The following is a 19,867-nucleotide window of genomic DNA, read 5'->3' on the forward strand; positions in this document are numbered from 1 at the left end:
CTACTCATGCTGCTCAAGTCGGGGATTGGCAAAAGAAGACAGCAAAGTGTCGAAGGATTCTGTTGGAGGACGTGAGGGATCATATTGTGTCCAGCCTCCATGGAAAGGCTTCTCCATATTTGATGTGGAAAACGTTGACAGAATTATTCCAAAGCAAGAGCGACCAGAGGAAGTTGGCGCTCAAGGATAAACTCAGAAACATTAGGTGTGAGAATGGAGACAGTATGCCCCAGTATCTCACGAAGTTCACCCAATGCCGGGATGAGCTGGGAAGTGTGGGGGTAACTGTTGAGGATGAGGATATGGTGAGTCTAGCACTCCTTGGCCTTCCTAAGAGTTGGCATAGCTACCAGGACTCGGTGAATGGAAGGGAGAAATTGCCAGGATGGGAGAGACTTTGGTCGGATCTTGTGCAAGAGGAGATTAGACAGCGCACCAGAGACAGTTCTTCATCTATGCATGATGAGGAGAATTGTGCCTTAGCGAGTAAGGCGAAGAAGGGAAAGGGGAAGGTTTCTCTTTCCGAATCCAGTTCTTCCAATGATGGGAAGAAGGTTGACAAGTCGAAGGTGCAATGCTTTCGTTGTCATGAATTGGGCCATTATGCTACTAATTGCCCAAAGAAGAAGTCCAAGAAGGGATCCGGGGAAGGATCTGAAGGTGAGGCAGCCTCACTTGCTTCACAGTTTGAGTTGGACTTCACACTCTTCGCATGCATGGTTTCATCCATGGTGGGAAGTGGTTGGTTTCTTGACAGTGGAGCTTCTTTCCACATGACCGGTGACAAAAGTTTGTTCAATACTTTGGAGGAGAAAGATCTCCAGATACTCATAGCGATGGGTAATGATGAGAAGTATAGTGTCTCAGGTGTAGGCACCGTTATTTTTCAGAGGGAGCATGGAGCTCGCCTTACCTTGACCGATGTCAAGTATGTACCAGGACTGAAGAGAAACTTGGTGTCAATCGCGATGCTGGAAGGCAGAGGCTATGATGTAGTCTTTAGTAAGGGAAAGGTTTTCCTTGGACACATCATCACTAGACAGGTGAAGCAGATTAGTTCACGGGTCAAGAACTTGTATGCTCTTGAGGTTCAAGATGCATGCAAAGCCTTGAGAAACGAGGCAACTGATGGAGACTTGGTGGTTGAGAGGGAGCGTATATTACCTCTCAACATGCAGAGCCAGAAGAAGTCTCAGACGATTGTGGAGGAGCCACGATTGGTGCAGCAGCTTCAGGAGGTTGTGGAGCAGCCACAACAAGGGAAGTTGAGAGGAGATCGAGTAGAGACATCTACTCATGCAGAGACCTCCAGTAGGGGGAAACTTCGATCCAGGTGGGCTGAGGGATCGCATGCGGCCATACCTCCAGGTAGGAGGTGGGGTGATGTGGATTGATCGTACCAAGGAGGAGGGGCAAGATCCTTGAGGTACCCAACCTCTTGAATGAGACCTTGCTACGAGAGCCCCGATGTGCAGTAGCAGGAACTGGCTGATTGGGTAGAGATAGATGCGGATGGAGCGGCAGAGAGAGCGACAGTGTAGGGAATCCCAGGACAGCGCATAGCTAGCAAGTTGCAGCAATGCGAGAGGCACAAGTGTTTTGCACAGTTCTAGGTGGCACAGAGAGGTGTGCAATGGTGCGAGATGCATGGAGATGTTGCAGTAGCGCAAATGTCAGAGAGGGAGCACTTGTTAGCAGCAGGTAAAGCTTCAGTATCAGAGTATGTTCCTAGCCCAACAGAGTGGTCAGTTGGGAGTGTTTTTTTTGTTCCAAGTGTTGTTGGAGCAAGTGGACCGGGCAAATGTGTTGCATGCAAAACTTTCCAGAGTTGCAGGATAGGGGTTGCAGATAATCCATATCTTGTTGAGAGGAAGTGTTGAAAATGCAACAAGATGATGGAGCTTAGTGGAAAGGAGTCGCCTTCACTAAGTGGGCCCGCAGGCTATTTTTGGCGCAAAGTCTATTTTTAGACATATGGATCATGGTCTATGAGTTGCAGGATGCTATTTATGGATGACTGGTCATGTTGGGAAAAATAGATGGACTTCTATTTTTGGATCACAGTAGGAGTGATCAGAGTCTATTTTTAGACTGCTAGTCAAAAATAGAAAAGTCAAATATTATTGTCTCATAATAATATTTAGACTATAAACTTTATCTTATCATCTTGGAGCACTTCAGTTTGAGCTACAGATGTGACACATGCAGCTGTCAGAAGTAAATACGCTTTCTTTGTGGGTCATTTGAGCTATTGCATGCAGGACATCAGTTAGAACTCATGTGGTTGAGTTCTGTGGAGTTGGATGAGCAGTTAATGGAGTTGTGTTCAGTTTGACTTAGTTGAACTAGTTGTATTTAGTCTAACTGGCCAATAGACTAAGTGATGAGTTGTGTGAATTAGTTATTAATTAATTCACTAATTATTAACTCATAATGCAACTGAAGAATACATCAGTTAACTCAGTGCATGTACAGTTCAGTGGAGACAGGTGTTAGAGGTTGAGATTGCTATCAGTTGTGACTATAGTTGTGCATGAGATCTTGCACAATCAAAGGATTGAGTATGCCCATGAGAATTGCATATGCCCAGTGATATAGCCTGTGCTCACGTGATTTCCAGTGTGAGTGATTTTCCAAGGTAAATAGAACTTGGAACGAGTTTGGATTCATTCATTCTCTTGCAGGATTGTGCAGTGGAGGCAGGCAAGCAGCGGAGGAGATTTGGAGATCAGATCTGAGCTGTATTGTGTGTAACAGGTGGAGATAGTGTTGGATACTTGTGAGGAGTATTGTACTATGTAATGTTACATGTTCTTAATCATTAATATACAGATAGTGTGGGGTTTTCAGCTGTAAGCTTTCCCCGGGATACATACTGTGTTAATGTGTGCATGCGATTGATGTTTCATTGTTTTTGATGCTGCTAAATTGATGATCAACGTAGAGGAGGTTATGTATTATGCATGTATTCCGCAATAGTGTATAATCGGGATAATCTCTGTGAATAAGTGTCATATTATTCAAAATTTCTACAGCTCATATTTTCATCATGGAGACAGTGAGATTGCATGGTGTTCCTAAGAGTATTGTGTCTGACATAGATGCCAAGTCCACTTCTAGGTTTTGGAAAGAGTTTTTTGTAGGTTTGGGGAGAGAGTTAGTTTTTAGTGCAACTTATCATCCGTAGACAGATGGACAGACAGAGAGATTTAACATGATTATTGAGGACACGTTGAGAATGTATGTCATGCATCAACAAAGGAAGTGGGAAGAGTATCTTCCACTGGTAGAGTTTGCTTATAATAATGGGTATCAGGAGTCCTTGAAGATGGGTTTGTTTGAGGTTCTTTATAGGCAGAGTTGTAATACTCCCATCAGTTGGTCAGTTGGAGTGATCCAGTGAATAGGGTGTTGATTGGACATGACATGTTGGCATAGATGGAATAGGAAATGCAGGTTATTAAAATGAATTTCAAGGCAACACAAGATAGGCAGAAGAGTTATGCATATCGACACAAGGTATTTAAGGAGTTTCAGGTTGGAGAACATGTGTACTTGCACATCAAGCCCAAGAGGATCTCCTTGAGGATTGGATCATGTGCCAAGTTGGCATTTTGGTATGCGGACCTTTCAAGATCCTTTAGAGGATTGGACCGATGGCCTATCGACTTGCGCTGCCTCCGATAGTGAAAGTCCATGATGTTTTCCATGTTTCATTTCTTAAGAAGTATGTGTAGGATGGTGATCATGTGATTGATTGGTTTGTATTGCGGGTGGAACCAAAGGGAGAATTCCAACCAGAACCACAATGCATATTGCAGCGAAAACAGCTCATGTTGTTAACCCGAGTAATCGAGCAAGTTAAAGTGTAGTGGAAGCACTTTGGGCCCAATAAAGCTACATGGGAGATGGTTAATCATATGTAGGTTTTATATCCTTCATTATTTGTTGGTTGAGAAAATGAGTTTTTGGTATATGTATATGTATATGGATGTTGTTGTAGATGCCACAATGAGTTGTGTTATAAAGTTCCAATAAGCAGTATGATTGTCATGTTTTTTATGTTGGTCATGGTTTGCAATAGTTGTTCATTGTAAATACTGCATCAAGCTATGTTATAAAGCTCCATGGGCAGTATGTTTTGTTTTCAATGGTTTGTTGGTCATAGGTGTCATTGAACACCGAGGACGGTGTTCCCCCAAGGGGGAGGGGTTTGTAACAACCTCTGGTTGATTTTCCATGTAAATAAAATAAGACCAAGGTCATGGGACACGTATTCCAAGCTGAATGTTGGGCAAAACATAGTGATGGGTATCACTAGCGATTAATTAGTGGCTATGGAAATTGGCAAAGGCAAAGTGGCATTTATTGGCATTTTATTTGTGAAATAAAGGAAAATAGGAGAAATGGAACGTGAAGGGACACAAGTTTTCACGAGAATAAAAATGAAGGAAAATGAAGAAAATAGAGGCCTAAATGATAAAAGGCTTGTGAGGACCAGTTGCTAGTCTTTGTCAGATTATTTTTGGAGCTCTCTTCTATTATCTCATTCTCTCAAACTCTTGCACACACAGAGTATTCATAAAGCAATTTGGCATACATTGGATTTGGAGAAAGAAGGCAAAGAAAAGCATGAAAGTGCAAGGGAACAGGTGGATCAACAACTACAGCTGAATTTATTTGCAAGTAATAGGTTGCATGTGTGACTTCCTTGTTGAGTTTTGGATGCATGGTATATGCATGTGATTTTCTGGTTATGAGCTATCATTGACATGGAGATTTTCTTGGATTGAAAGTGGTGTTATGGATGTTTGCTTGGATTGAAAGTGGTTTTAGCCTTGCCTTTCCATTTCCTGGATATCCATGGTGTTATATGTTTTTCCACTTGTTGTTTTTCTGATTGGTGCTCATAATTCCTTATGGTTGTGGGTTGGAGCAAACACTCTGGAAGCCTTAGAAAAACTTGGGTTGAGTTACTAGTCTTGGAGCCTAGGTTGGTATAAATGCTCTGGAGCCCTTGGTGGGTTGAGTCACTCTTCCCTAGAGCCGAGTTGGACAAACGCTCTGGAGCCCTGGAATGTTGTGGGTTGATTTACTAGTTCCTAGAGACCTAGACAACTTGGGTAGAGACCAATCTGGTTGGTGTTAGTGATGTCCAACAATGGAGGTGGAATCATTGTGGTGGAGGGTTGAGGTGGATTTGCCTCTGAAAGCCTTCGTTTTGTTTTTCATTGGTTTAGTCCATGAGATACCACATTCATGCTTAGAATATGGCGCGAGGGTGATTGGATAAAGGAGAGATTTGGTTCAGCCCAATCTATGGTTGGGCAGTACATGGAAGTCCCTGAATTGGCTGGTATTTTCACATGTTAATATGAGACATTTCATTATTGTGACCTATGAACATTTGTAGTGATTGTGTTGGTGATATTATCACTGAGTTGCCACAGTTTCTATGTTGGTTATTTTCTGGTTATATAATGTATATTGTCCATGGGTCTTAACATGTTTTGATGAATATATGAATGGTTGATGAATGCATGGACTAACAAGTGTTTATGCAGCTATTTGAAGAGGGCGTAGGGCCTTCCTGGTGATTCTCATATGAATCTCAAACAATTATGATCAGATATTTATTCATGACCTATAACTTACATGTTTTCCATGTGTTTGACGAAATGTCTAGTGTGTTCTAGGCAATCTAGGTTGAGTTTCGATTTGAGTCTGAATGTTTAGCCTTATTGTCATGTCATTTATCATTCTGGAGAAGTCTTAGGGAAACTGGGTAAATGTGGGAGGGGTGGTTACATTAGGTAAGTGTAGAGATCATTCTCACCTACATTATTTATCATTTCAGCATTTACTTTCATATTCTAGCTATCACTTTCCTTCACGATAGTCAATTTATTGCTTATCCCCTTCCTTCCATTATGGTCAATTTATTCTTTTTGCTTGTCATCATGACATTGAAATGTGTGTGTTTTGGTTTTACAGTTGTTTCTTGATGTTTTAGTGTAAGGACATCCACATTCTCCATGAGTCTATAACTTTTCGCATGAGAACTTTCCCCAATGTTTTTTTTTAAGAAAAAGAGTTTACTCCTTTACTGTAATTTTTAAAATGAGTAGAGATATATTTTCCTTATGGAGCAACATAGTCCTAAATTATTGCTATATTCATATGGTATAGCTTGAGACTATTGATACAATGGTATCAAATCCACGACATGAGACAAAATAAAACAAAAGAGCCCAGTTAAATCAAACACTAATAAACCTATCTTTGACATGAAGATTTGTCTATCATCACTTACATTACCATTCAAAAATAACACTTTCATCTCCAAATAGTTAGACCGGCCCTCTTTATCCTCCCATGTTGTCATCTATTGATTAGGAAGTTCCACTATAGTCTAGGTAAAGGAATTTACCTATTGATTATATTCTCTAAAAACATGAGTGAAAGAGATGAATCTGAAATATGCTGAAATAAGATGAGCCACAACAATGCTCAACATTAAGTGAATATTGTGAACTTACATGGGTCTAGTCAACTAGTTTATAATGAATCTAGAATCACTATGCACATTTAGATTAATAACCTCCCTTTCTTAGTGTACTTGAATGAGATAGTATACTACAAGCAGTATTGAATTATCCATGGTACTCTAACTCATGTCCAACCCGAAAGACAACTAGTAGTAATTTTGGAGGAGAAGGTAATCTCCAACACCACTTAGTATCAAATCACCTTTTTCTAATCTGTCAAAGATGCCTAGATATCTATTAGGGATCATAGTAGGGGCTACAAGAAACCTTGGTGGTTCCCAAATATAAACTAGAGACCTTATAGGAAGAGAAAAAAAGTTGACAAAAAAACATGAGTGATTTGATCTGCTTACCTTGAAATAAAGAGTCATTACGTGCCAACCAATTGGACTACAGGACAAATAAAAGTAATCTCTATGTATGATCATATCCATTTGTCTTATTTAGTTAATTTTTATGTGGTTGCAACACTTGAGCCAGCGAGGTTAAAGGCATAATTCCAATTTTCCTTAGAAAAGTGACAGGGGATAAAAATGAAGACTATTGATTTTGATCATTCCTCACATAGATAGTAGGGACTAGGGCCTTCGTATCCCTTGTATTAGAATCCCAAGTTAATATTGTATTCAAAACCAACTAGGAAAAAACATTATTTTTTGTTGTGATTCAAATTTCCATGGATATTTCGACCAAGATTAGGGGCTTCATCCTAGATTGCACAACACAACGATTTGTAACCTAGTTTGGTGAAATAAGTGCTCAAATAGATATTTTCACTCAACCTTGGTATGTTGTCTTCATCCTTAACATTTGATTCCTACATTAATAAGTAGTCCCTTAAAGGTTTTCCGCATGATCTAGCCTCTCCACTTAGTCCCAAGCCATTGTTGTTAGACCAAAGTCGATATAATGACCGATGTGTAGATGGAATAACTACATTGGAAATGATGAAGAAATTCCATAATTTTAGTTTATGTTTAAGCACTCCAACCAAACACCTTAATTTTCCATTGATCCCATCCTAACTTGATCGTTTTACCATTTCCAACCTACTAGTAATAATATTTACTTATAACTTCAAAGGAAGTGACTATAGTTTTCAAAAAAACCTAGAGCCCCCCTTATGGGATTTATTTGGTGGATATATCCATTATTTAAGCACGTTGGACCAATATATTCTCAAAGGAATATATCTTGTTCTAGACCTATTTTGGTGATTATCTTTGAACCTCCATTCATTGCAAAAGATTTTAAAAATAAACCTTGTTGTTTGATACCCTATCTTCCTTTCTCATTAGGTCTACGCATGGACTCCCAACTTGAAAAAGGGAGGTCATTGTCCTCCTTATTGGCCTTCCAATGGTAACTAGAACCAAGGTTATAAAAAGTGTATATATTCACACTATCATGTCTAATGAAGGTGTAGGGGAGGGGAATCACCTCACTATAAACATTACTAAAAGGGGAGAGGGATAGTGGAGTTTCAACTCAATTTTAGGGAAAATAAAGAAACCCTAGGGTAAGAAGAAGAGTGGAAGAAAATAGAAGGGAAGAATACCCCTAGAATAACTATGATTTTACTCTTAATTAGTTTTATATGGATCTAAGTTAATTAGGGTACTTCAATTAGGATTTATAGCAAGTCACCAACATTAATATACAAAAGAAATTCAAGTTAACTTAGGGTTAATTCCCAATTTCCGGTAGTGAAATTAATTAAACCAAGTGTTGGAAATGGAAGAGGGGGAAAGGAGGAACTCACTTAGATGATATTTTTTGTAGTTTTTCAAGCCTCTTAGGCTAAAGATGAGAGTTATGGCAAGTCTTTGAGAGAGTGTTCCAGCTCCTAAGTGACCCTATACATGCAACTCAATATTCCTACAAAATAAACTTGCATTAATCTCCAATACAAAGAGATAAAAAAAACTAGATCTCCCATGTAAATGATATAAAAATTCAATCAATAATTGGTGACATATAGTGCACTCGGAAGGGTTTCATACCTCCCTTGACCTAGCTATGTTGGAATCTCTATTGAGGTTGTAGGGTTAAATGATCCAAGGCACAACTATGGATTTTGAGATGCTTGAGGAGAATAAAACAAACTCAGTGCAAGGTTAGATCCTAACGAATAGTAAGAAATCCTTGTTGAGGTGATGGAAGAAACAAATGGAAGCAACTCAATGGAATGGTAAGAAGACTATGGAGGTAGATCAAGATTCGATGCGAGACAAAGTTTGTGCCTACAAGACATCGTTTGAAAGATAGGTTGTTTGAAGAGAAGAGGAGAGAGAAATTAAAAGGTGTAAATAAACACACAAAAAAGACCCCAAGGTGCGAGTGTCCATAAAATTAATTATTGGATAGAAAGGGATATGTACACCAAAACTCAAATTATGACAGTTTATTTTATACCATGATTTGTCAAGGTTGTGTCATAGATTTTCCCCCTAAAATGAGATATATATGCCAAGAGTTGTAATACATAATTACAATACAACCATGAATCTTGAAATAATTAAATAATATTTCACTCGTTTGATCCCATACATAGCAATTCAAAACATATTTGGGTCATTATGGACTTGTAATAATTTTTCTTAAGTAAATATGGATCCCTTCAAGCATTTGTGCCCTAAATTGAACATACAAAGTTAGGAACTATCCCAAACGAGTGTCCAAAAGGTCAAAGTGAACCAAAATGGTAACAAAGGGTCGAATACCAGAGAGGAAAAGGGGAAAAGTACCCTACCAAAACACTAGACGTCCCTAAGAGGTCATACCTCTAGGCACATAAGGTATGGTGAACTCAGGATATGTAGTCAAACATTGTAGGAGGGTAGAGAAATATCATGCCATCACTATGCAAGTCATGTATAAACATAGCACAAGATTTGACCATGCATTGGAAACTCTACATAGGTAGGAATGTGTGAATGCTAGAATGTGAAACTTGTATGCTACATATTTGCCTTCTTACTAAAGTTGATATCCATAAGATGAGAATAGTAGCAAGTTGTAAGGAAGTATGTGAACAAACAAAACTAGAGAAGGCAAAGTGAAAACAAGAGTAGCAACAATCAACATAATGATACATCGGGAAGAGCCTATCAACACTATGTGTGGTGAAAATTGATGCATAAACACGGAGAGAGGGTAGTCTCCATTGTTCAACTTCACTTAAGTTTTTTATGTTTACATGGTGGCATCATTCCTTGATAATTAGTGCAAAGAGAGAAGCTATCAAACCCATATGTAAGTAAAATGATATCGATCATGTATAAGACAAAGAGAAATAGGAGTTTAGATAATCTTCGGCGAAATCACATAACCAATCTTTTGTCGACGCGTTTCGAACCAACCAGTGTGGTTCATCGTCAGGACAAGTTGAAGAACCAATCCGGCAGAACCAACTTGTCCTGACGATGAACCACACTGGTTGGTTCGAAACACGTCGACAAAAGATTGGTTATGTGATTTCGCCGAAGATTATCTAAACTCCTATTTAAACAAGCTAAGCCGGATTGGTTCTTCAACTTGTCCTGACGATGAACCACACTGGTTGGTTCGAAACGCGTCGACAAAAGATTGGTTATGTGATTTCGCCGAAGATTATCTAAACAATGTTATGGATCACAGAAGTCTAAATTCCTTAGAAATAGGAGTGTAAGGAGTGATGAAATGCATGACAAACAAAAGATGTTGGGATGGGAGACAAGGTATTCTAACTATTGGAAAAGCAAAGCAATACCTAAACTATGAAATTGGACATAAGAAAATATAACCGATATGTTAGCAAAATACCAATTAGAGCATGAAGCGAAACAAGACTAAGTCTAATTATTATAATTGCAACTAGTCTCTGAAAATAAAAATGGAAAATCTAATTATCATGAACAAGATATCAGAAAGGGAACATTGGGTAAAAGTAAGAAAATGATACCTACACTTCCCTGAATATAATATAGGATGATGGCAGTTGGATAAGGAATGAATAAGTGACAATCAGGGTACCTAAGCAAGATATGCATTGAAAAAACAAAGGTTAATGTTTTTCCCTAAGTGGGGCGGGGACAATGACACTTACTCTCAAGGAAATATGATAAGTGAGTGAAGGCAAGGAAAAGGATAGGAGTGTAAAAAGTTAATGAACAATGCAATATTCATCAAGAAATCAATAGTTTACCCAATTCAAAAATTTCAGCTCATTTCAACGAGTTCATAGATATATCACATAATTTTAGCCTTGGGGTAGAGCTAAAATATATAAAAATACATGTACAAATATCTCAAATATGTCCACAACTATTTTAGACAATTTAAAGTAGATAAACATTGCAAAATGTTTCAATATATATTAATACAACAACCCTCAGGGCACGATCTAATAAACTATGGAGATCTAAAAATTAACACAACTTCACATTTCAGATCTAAAGTATCAACTAAGGCATTGCAAATCATTCGACATTTCAACCTTTTGGTCCTAATAAATTGATATATGAGAGTAGCCATGAAACTTGTTAAAAACGCATGAAACTAGATCTCGAAATTAGATCTTCAACAAAATAATTTAGGACAGTGTGATACAACTCCTTATTATCATAATATAAAAATGAAATACAATGCCTTAACTCATCATAGGTTGGTACATTTGGTCATTTCAATTCATCCCAAGTAGGGACTCTTTCAAATATTACCAAACCCTAGCTAGGGCATCCATAATCACTACAAGCCCATCTAATAATAACAAGGACTAACAAGGCATGCCACCAAGATACATAAACATCTCCAAGGAGATCAACAATAGGATATCATCATGCAAGCTTCATACACTCTTCACTTGCATCTCACAAGCCAAAGAACCCTATTGCATGCATCCCACAAGTATTATTCTTATTACAAGAGTGAATTCATATTTCATATAATTAGCGTCACATCAAATAACAATATCTAAGATACACTCTAAACGTTATTAATTACAAATATGTTTTCCTTCCTTCATATATAAAAATAGGGAGGGGAGCCAATGATATAACAATAATTAGGTCCACAAGTAAGCTCCAGGTTAAGTCAACAACAAATCCCCAAGTCTTCGCTAAGTCAATAATAAATCCCCCCAGTAGGGGGCTATGTAAAGCATCAATGTCAGATGGCACAATAAAGAGAAAAAACCCCAAGGTTGTGTTCTCTCCAAGTATAAGTGTTTGCATGTCAAGTTCTACTCTAAGCAAGATAGTTCACCCACCAACAATAACTCCTCAACTCAAGCATTCCTCCTTGATAAACATGTAAGGTGGCTCCAATTCTCTCAAGGCTTTATGCACAACCTCTAAGTGCATGATGTTGTCGTCCATAATATTCACTCCACCTTCCCAAATTCTCATCCTTCTTAACAAGTGCACCCTTGTAGAAGATGTCAAACCACCATGTGTATGCCAACTAGCACACCAAAAAGTGTGCCAACTAGCACACCAAGAAGTGTGCCTCTATGGAATTGATCCTAAGACAAGCATACATCCGCTAAGCTCTCTAAATATAAGGTAATTGAAATATAATGAAGGGGACACAGAACTGCAAGCCCTCCACATCACACAAATATCTCCCTTACCAAGGTAATTTTTTTTGGAGCAACTAAAAGCTAAAAAAGGAGAGAATGACAAGTGACACTGGGGTTGAAGTGGTGAAGGAAAGAGGTAGTAGGAGATGACATTGGTGAACATGAAAGAATAGATAGGGTGACAATGCTAGCAAGAAACCAATGTGAGAGCTAAGGTGATGATGTTATTGAGACACTAATGCAGGAAGTGGGCATAATAAATCAACATCATGCTAACATGAGTAAGGAATCATACACTAACACAAGGATAGTCCAAGCATCATAGGTTATGACACTAATTAAACCATCAATGAGTATGGCAGGTGATATATGTCATCAAGGAGACAACAAAGAGGTGAGAGCTAGGAAAAAGGCATCTTGATTGTATCCATGCATAAGATAACAACGTAGAGGGAGCTAATCATTGGTTACTATGAAAAGCGATGACTAAGTAGAGGTAGGGAAGGGAAGTAAAGGAGAGTATGAAGAGAACGGAGAGGTAAAGTAATAAAGCAAGGAGAGGAGGGGTTTTTCAAAGAAATCGAAGTCATTATGAAGGAGAAAGAGAGAGGGATTAAACAACCTAGAGAGAGCCATCAAATGGACATGGGTATGGCTAGAGATACCTTTTGAGAAAGAGGTTTATCATGCCATCCTAAATAAATAAAGGAGAGAGGGAAAAGGGATTGATGCTTTAATCATTGGTGAAGGCTCAAGGGAAGGTATGATGTGAGGAGGCAATATATGAAGAAAGGATGATCTTACAAAGGAAGAGGATCCATTGTAAGGGAGACTTCAAGTGATAGGGTCACTAGGTCATGATTGATGGATAAAATAATGGCAATGAGGTATTAATGCAATCCTAACAACCAAGCGTTCATCATAGTGCAAGTGAACTAACAAGGTCAAGTTTATAGGTTTTGAAATGTCGCATTAACGCAAACTATGAAATAGCATGGAGGCTCAAGAAAATAAGAAAGTACATCCCCCCAATTGTTGAGTAGAGGGAAGTACTCTAGATTTTTTTTGAATGAGATTCATTTTCTGGTCAAGGAGGAGAAGTGTAATGTTTAGAAGGGGCATCTTGTTTTGAGAAGTGCATTGTTGATATGACAAGTCTTGTCTTGGAGGAGTGTTATGTTAAGAGGTATAAATTTGGGTAGGGGCAATGAATGGTATACTTCATTGAGAAAAGGAAAATTTCATTCATTAAAGGATATGGAGTTCATCAAAGTTGTAAGTGTTACACTTATGATACTTTCACCTCTTGTACAAACTAGGGCATAGGTCAATATCTAAGTCTTAATGATTAGTTGTAGTCTAATCACTTATTTGAGGAGGGAGAACCTCGGTCACATCACTTACGTTGAGGCATATGTGGTTGGGTGGAAGGAAAGGCTACCATCTATACTGCAGGGGCAGGGGAGGAAAGCTACCCTACCATAAATTCCACTAAAAAGGGAGAACGAAGTGTGGGGTCACCACTCAATTTAAGTAAAATGAAAAAAAGCATATAATGAGAGGAAAAGATGAAGAAAAGAGGAGGAAGGGCACCAAATTATTAATTGGTTGTTTAGGTTTGTAGGGTTAGGGTTTCAATGAGTAATCAATAAGAATTTAACAAAGTAAGTGCAAACTAACCTATGGTCGATGCCCAATTTCCTTTGGTGAACTAATTAAACTAAGTGTTGAACATGAATGAGGAGAAAAGGAAGGAACTTCTAGATGAATGTGTTATATGTGTTGAAGCTTCTTGGGCTAAAGTTGAGATTTATGACATGTTTCTAAGAAAGTTTTCCACGCCCTAAATGATCCTCCATATGTAGCTCGATTCATGTGCAAAATAGAATTACATTGATCTCCAATTCGAAGTAATAAAAGCATTATATCCATCATGCAAATGATATAAGTATGCAAATAATGAAGGGCAACATAAAGTTCCCTTGGAAGGTTTTAATACCTTTCCTGAACTAGCTTTTGGAACAATTTTGAGGTTAAAAGGGTTGAATCATCCATGTTATGAGAGGATGATACAACCCTAAGGGGGGGCGTATATGGGGTAAATGTATGTGCAATAGAGGTAAACCTAATAAAGGGACCATATGTGCAATGAGTGATAATATGTATATATAGTGGTCAATATAGATATTATTGGGGAGTGAAAAAGTGATATGGATATGATTGATGATTTTTTGAGCGCGTGCAAGGAGCAACGACACCGACACATTGAGCTTCTGCGGATTGCAACATTGCCATGGCCCCAAGAGGGGACCCCGAGCTTGACCCTCCTCTTCCTCCCGAGCTAACCGCGTTTCGGAAGCTGGTAGTGGCATGCAATAAATGTCCAGCAAATGAAAACCAGCAGAAGTTTGTCAAGAGAATGGAAACCATTCCCACAGTTGCTCTACCGACTGAAGAACCCTGCAGATCGGCTCTGAACCTAGCATAACGAGGGCTCATTGGGAAGTTCACTGGGCTATGGCCCTCGCCTAAAGTTGTAGATGCTTGGGTGCAAAGGAACTGGCAACCTCTTGTCAAAGAAGGAATCAAAAGACATTTAGTCGGCAAAGGCTTCTTTGTCTTCGTATTTGAATCGATAGAGGACAAGAATCTCATATTCAGAAATGGCATGTATTGCATGGGCCCTTAGGTTTTGTACCTGAACCAATGGACTTCGGACTTCAATTCGACTCAAGATGTGCCCTCGGCTATCTCCATTTGGGTGCGCTTGCCCCATTTACCTCTGCACTCCTGGAACCCCAAATCCTTAGAAACCATAGGCAATAAGCTCGGATCGAGCAAAAAGGAGGGACCAATGCTCCTGCGTGAGAATTTGTGTAGAAGTTGGCCTGAAGGAAGGCCTCCCTAAAGCTATAAAGCTCACGATGGTTGATTGGTCTCACATTCAAGTGTTAGACTACGAGCAACTCCCATTTAAATGTTGGCATTGCCATGGCTATGGGCACTTTGCCAGGCATTGTAAAAAGAAAATAGAGGAGGGGGTAGAGAACTCGAAAGGAGAACAATGGACTCAAGTCCAGAAATTAGCATTAGCTAAGCAGAACAACAGAACCAAAGGGAAAGGAGTGCCCATGGGGAGCGGTGCTCCACCCATAGTACAAGGGGAGGGGAGCACAGTCCCTCCAAGAGTAGACATATCCAGCAATCCCTTTGAAATACTCAGTACACCAGAAAAACTCCTAGCTCCAACAGACGAAGAGGCTGAACAGCAAGCCATTACTATGGAAGAAGATAAAATACAGGAGGAAACAGGCCCTCTCCAAACCAGAACCCCAAGAGGTGGCTCTAGCCCCCCATCCTATGCAGAGATGACAAGGAAGAAGACTCCAAAGATTTCTGGATCCTCGGAAGATGAGACAACTGAGAGGCCTTTGAAAAGAGTTGGAAGGAAATCTCACAGAGAGGCAAGGGAAGAAGAGGCGGAGAGACAAAAAATGCAAGGCAGCCAGCCCACGATTGAGATGTCCATCGGCAAAAATACTAGAACCAGGCCTCCCAAGGGAGGGTTTGCTCCCCCCTCTGCTAGTAAATAATGCGATTAGTCTCTTGGAATTGCAGAGGCCTGGGGAATCCCTTAAAAGCTGAAGCTGTGAAGAACCTTTTGAAATCAGAATTTCCTGAGATCCTCATGCTCCAAGAGACTAAAATAGAAGGGGATGCCCTTCTTGATCTCAACAAAGTAAAATGGAAAACAAAATCCGGAAAAGCAGTAAGTGCAAGGGGTACATGCAGTGGGCTTTCCACCCTCTAGGAGGAAGACAAATTTCAACTTCAGAGCTCCTTCCAAACGCAGCATTGGATTTACACTGAACTCCGACATCTTGCTAGTAAAATCACCTTTGCACTCTGTAATCTTTACGTCCTTGTCCTCTATGCAGAAAAGAAAGAATACTGGCAAACCCTGTCCGATTTCCTTGATGCTTACTCCCCCAAGAATATAATTCTAGCAGGAGACTACAATCTAATCTTTGACCCAAAGGAAAAAAGAGGAGGAATCAGCAGCAGGGACCACTTCCTTCCCTTTGTGGAAGACCTGATTCAACAATGGGATTTACTGGACTTTAAGCCAAAAATAGGGCTCTACACTTGGTCAAATAACAGAGCTGGGGCGAAGCATATATCAGCCCAGTTGGATAGATTTTTACTTGAGAGAACCCTCTTTTTTGAAAAGAAGATCATCTCCACTAAATTCTGTCAAAGTTGACTTTAGATCATAAACCCATTCTTTTGTTGTTCGAAGAAGAGGAAAATTCAAGGCCCATCCCCTTCTGGTTCATCCCTCTCTAGTCAGACAGGGAAGGGTTTATGGACATAATCATAAACACCTGGTCCATCCCTATTCTTGGATCGCCCAGCTATGTGTGGGAACAAAAGCTAAAGGCCACCAAAACAGCCTTGAAAGAATGGATAAAAAATCCCTCAGACTCCCCCACTAGGCTTAAAAAGCAGAACATCAAGCAGTTGTTCGACTTGCAAATGGACATGGCGCTACAAGACATTACCTGTTCAGAAATTCATAATGAGCAGGAACTCCAACTGAGCACTCTTCGATCATTTAGAGAGGAGGAAGAATCCTTGAGGCTCAAATCTCGTAATCTCTGGCTTATGTCTGGAGACAAAAATTCTGCCTTCTTCCACAAGCAAATTCGAACTCGTCTTTCTAGAAACCACATTGCTGAAATCACCTCACTGGATGGGGCTGTCCTCAAAGGCACAACTCTATTAAAAGAGGCTGCAACCTCTCATTTCCAGCAGTTGTACAAAGAAGAAGGTGCGGATGATGATGAGGAATCACAAGACTTCCTCACTCACGTTCCAAGACTGGTTAATGAGGAGGATAACTCAAGACTCCTAAAGCCCTTCACTGAAGACGAAATCAACAATGTCATCTAGAAGATGGAACCAGACAAAGCTCTAAGACTCGATGGGTTCTCCATTCATTTCTATAGAATCTGCTAGGACATCATCAAGGCTGATCTATTTCGAATGATCAAAGGCTTCCTCCAAAAAGCCAAAGTGGGAGGAAGCACAAACTCCACTTTTCTAGCGCTAATCCCAAAAGAAGTAAACCCGGTGGCATTTGATCGCTTTAGGCCAATCTCGCTATGTAATGTGTCCTACAAAATTCTCACCAATTTACTTGTGAATAGAATAAAGTCGCTGCTAGAAAAACTCATCTCTCCCAACCAAAGTGGGTTTGTTAAAGGCAGGCATATCCTGGACAATGTGATTTTGGTGCAGGAAATCATTCATTCTAGCCACCAACGCCAAGAGCAAGGCATGCTAATTACGATGGACTTGGCGAATGCCTTTGATCAAGTAAGGCATTCTTTCCTCCTCCAAGTTCTTTCCACTTTTGGTTTCAATTCTGATTTTATAAAATTGGTTAAAGCATGTATAGGAGAGCCTTGGATAGCCCTTTTAGTAAATGGCAGGCCGGTAACTATTTCAAAACCTCGAGCGGCATAAGGCAAGGCTGCCTACTGACCCCCTTCCTGTACATTTTAATGGCAGATTCCCTAAGCTGAAAGATGATAGCAGAGAAGCTAAATGGGACACTTCCAGGCATCAAGGTGATAAAAGGAACAATCCCAATCAACCACGCCTTGTTCGCTGATGACTCTCTTCTTATGGGAGGTGCCTCCATTAAAATTGCAAGGGCTTTCAACGATGTTATCCAAAGCTTCTACAGAGTTTCCAGAGCTCTGGTCAATAGGAGGAAAAGCACAGTGTATGGCTGGGTGGTAGATCAACAAACTATTCTTCGGATTGCTCAAGCCCTAGGCTTCACAGGCTACGCCTCTTGGGACAAATTCAAGTACTTAGGCCTGCCTTTAACTCTGGGAACCAACAAGGCCCCTCATTGGATGGAAATTATCAGCAAAATCAAGGAAAAAATGACTGCGTGGGGCAGCCAGTGGCTTACCTCAGCCGGGAAGCTTATCCTTGTAAAATCTGTTCTCTCCTCCCTTCCAATCTATCAGGCTTCATTTCTTTTAGCTCCAAAAATGATCACCAAACAACTATCTAAGTTGATTCGAAATTTCCTGTGGCAAGGAGGAAAGGGGAATAAAAAAAAAATCACCTAGTAAGTTGGGACATTGTGAAAAGGCCACTATCAGAAGGCGGACTTCAGGTAAGAGACCCTGGGTTGGCCAATCTGGCTTTGGGAGGAAAGATTCTCTGGAAAATCTTCTCAAATCAATGACATCCTGTAAGTCAAGTCCTCATTAAAAAGTATTTGCATGGGCTCTCAATAATTAATATGGATGAAGGATCTTCCTGCAAAGGAATCACTCTACCAGCCGAGGTTGGGAGTTCTTTAAAGATGATCTCTACAGAATCCCTAGAAACGGAAAAAGAATTAGGTTGTGGGAAGACAAGATCATGGGCCTCCAACCCCTAAAATTGCATATTTGCATGACTGGCTCATTCAGCATGGCATCCACAAGTTGGCTGATATTTCCTCTTGGGACTCTGGTGGGAATTGGATTGATTGGGCTTTCCATCGCCTCCCTGATAGGCTGCATCCTCAACATCACCTCTTCCTAGCTGCGATCTCGGGTCTGGCTCCTGTGCACCTCCATTCAAGGGACAAGTGGGGTTGGGGGAAGACCGGTGCTTACTCAGCATCACAGGGCTTTGCAGCTCTCCAAGAACATCATCCGCAGATCCACTCTCCTTCGCTTTGGCAGCATGTATGGGACCCCTTTGGCCTCCCAAAGATTAACTTCTTCTGCTAGATTCTCATGCACAAAAGGGTCCTCACAGGAGATAACTTAGTGAAACATGGAATTATCAGACCTCATAGATGCCCTCTCTGTTGCTCAGCTCAGGAAACGATTGAACGTCTATTCATTAACTACCCCTTCACACAAGAATTATGGATGCAAGCAATGCTCGGGCTCAATACTCAAATCCCAACGCAGCTCTTAGTAGTTAATCTATTCACCTCCTGGAAAGAGCGCTCCCCTCACGCATTGAAGAGAAAATCAATGTGGGCCAAAATCTGGTATGCAATTCCAAAATTCATTTGCTGGGAAGTGTGGTTAGCTAGGAATGAAGCCATCTTCAATAACATATTACAATCTCCCAATGTAGTGGTTGTCAAAGCCAAAGCATTGTTGTTGGAAACTTTCGAGAATCAGCCTCATAAGCCAGACAATGTGCTCCTCCCTGAAGAGATCAACTGGCTCGGTGAGTCTCTGAGGCATCCAGAGTGGTGGCTTCGCACCTCTGAATTGGATTTTCAAAAGTGGTGGAAGAAACAGGGAAAAGTCACGATATTCTTTGACGGAGCCTCCAAAGGAAACCCGGGGATATCAGGAGCAGGGGGTGTAATCTACTCCTTGGACGGGCACAAAAAAGACAGCTTTAGTTGGGGCCTAGGACAAAGCACTAACAACCAGGCATAAATTCTAGGATTGCTCAAAGCATGCTAGCTTGCTCAGGGGAACAGAGGAAAAAACCTTCAAGTCTTCGGGGATTTGGAAATCCTGATAAAAATCCTAAACACAAGTGATCATCTCAATAACTCAGTGCTCAACAAGACCCTTGAGAGACTCAGGAAAGTGCTACAGAACTTCACTACCAGTTCATTCTACCACATCCTCCGAAGTCTAAACAAGGAAGCCGACACAAGGGCAAACATGGGATGTCTCTTAGCCCAAGGTGATCTTTCAAAGAATGATGAAGCATC

The sequence above is a fragment of the Pinus tabuliformis genome, chromosome 9, assembly GCF_031772625.1.
Source record: "Pinus tabuliformis cultivar Carrire ecotype Pingquan chromosome 9, CPIR1, whole genome shotgun sequence".
In the NCBI taxonomy this organism is placed as follows: Eukaryota; Viridiplantae; Streptophyta; class Pinopsida; order Pinales; family Pinaceae; genus Pinus; species Pinus tabuliformis.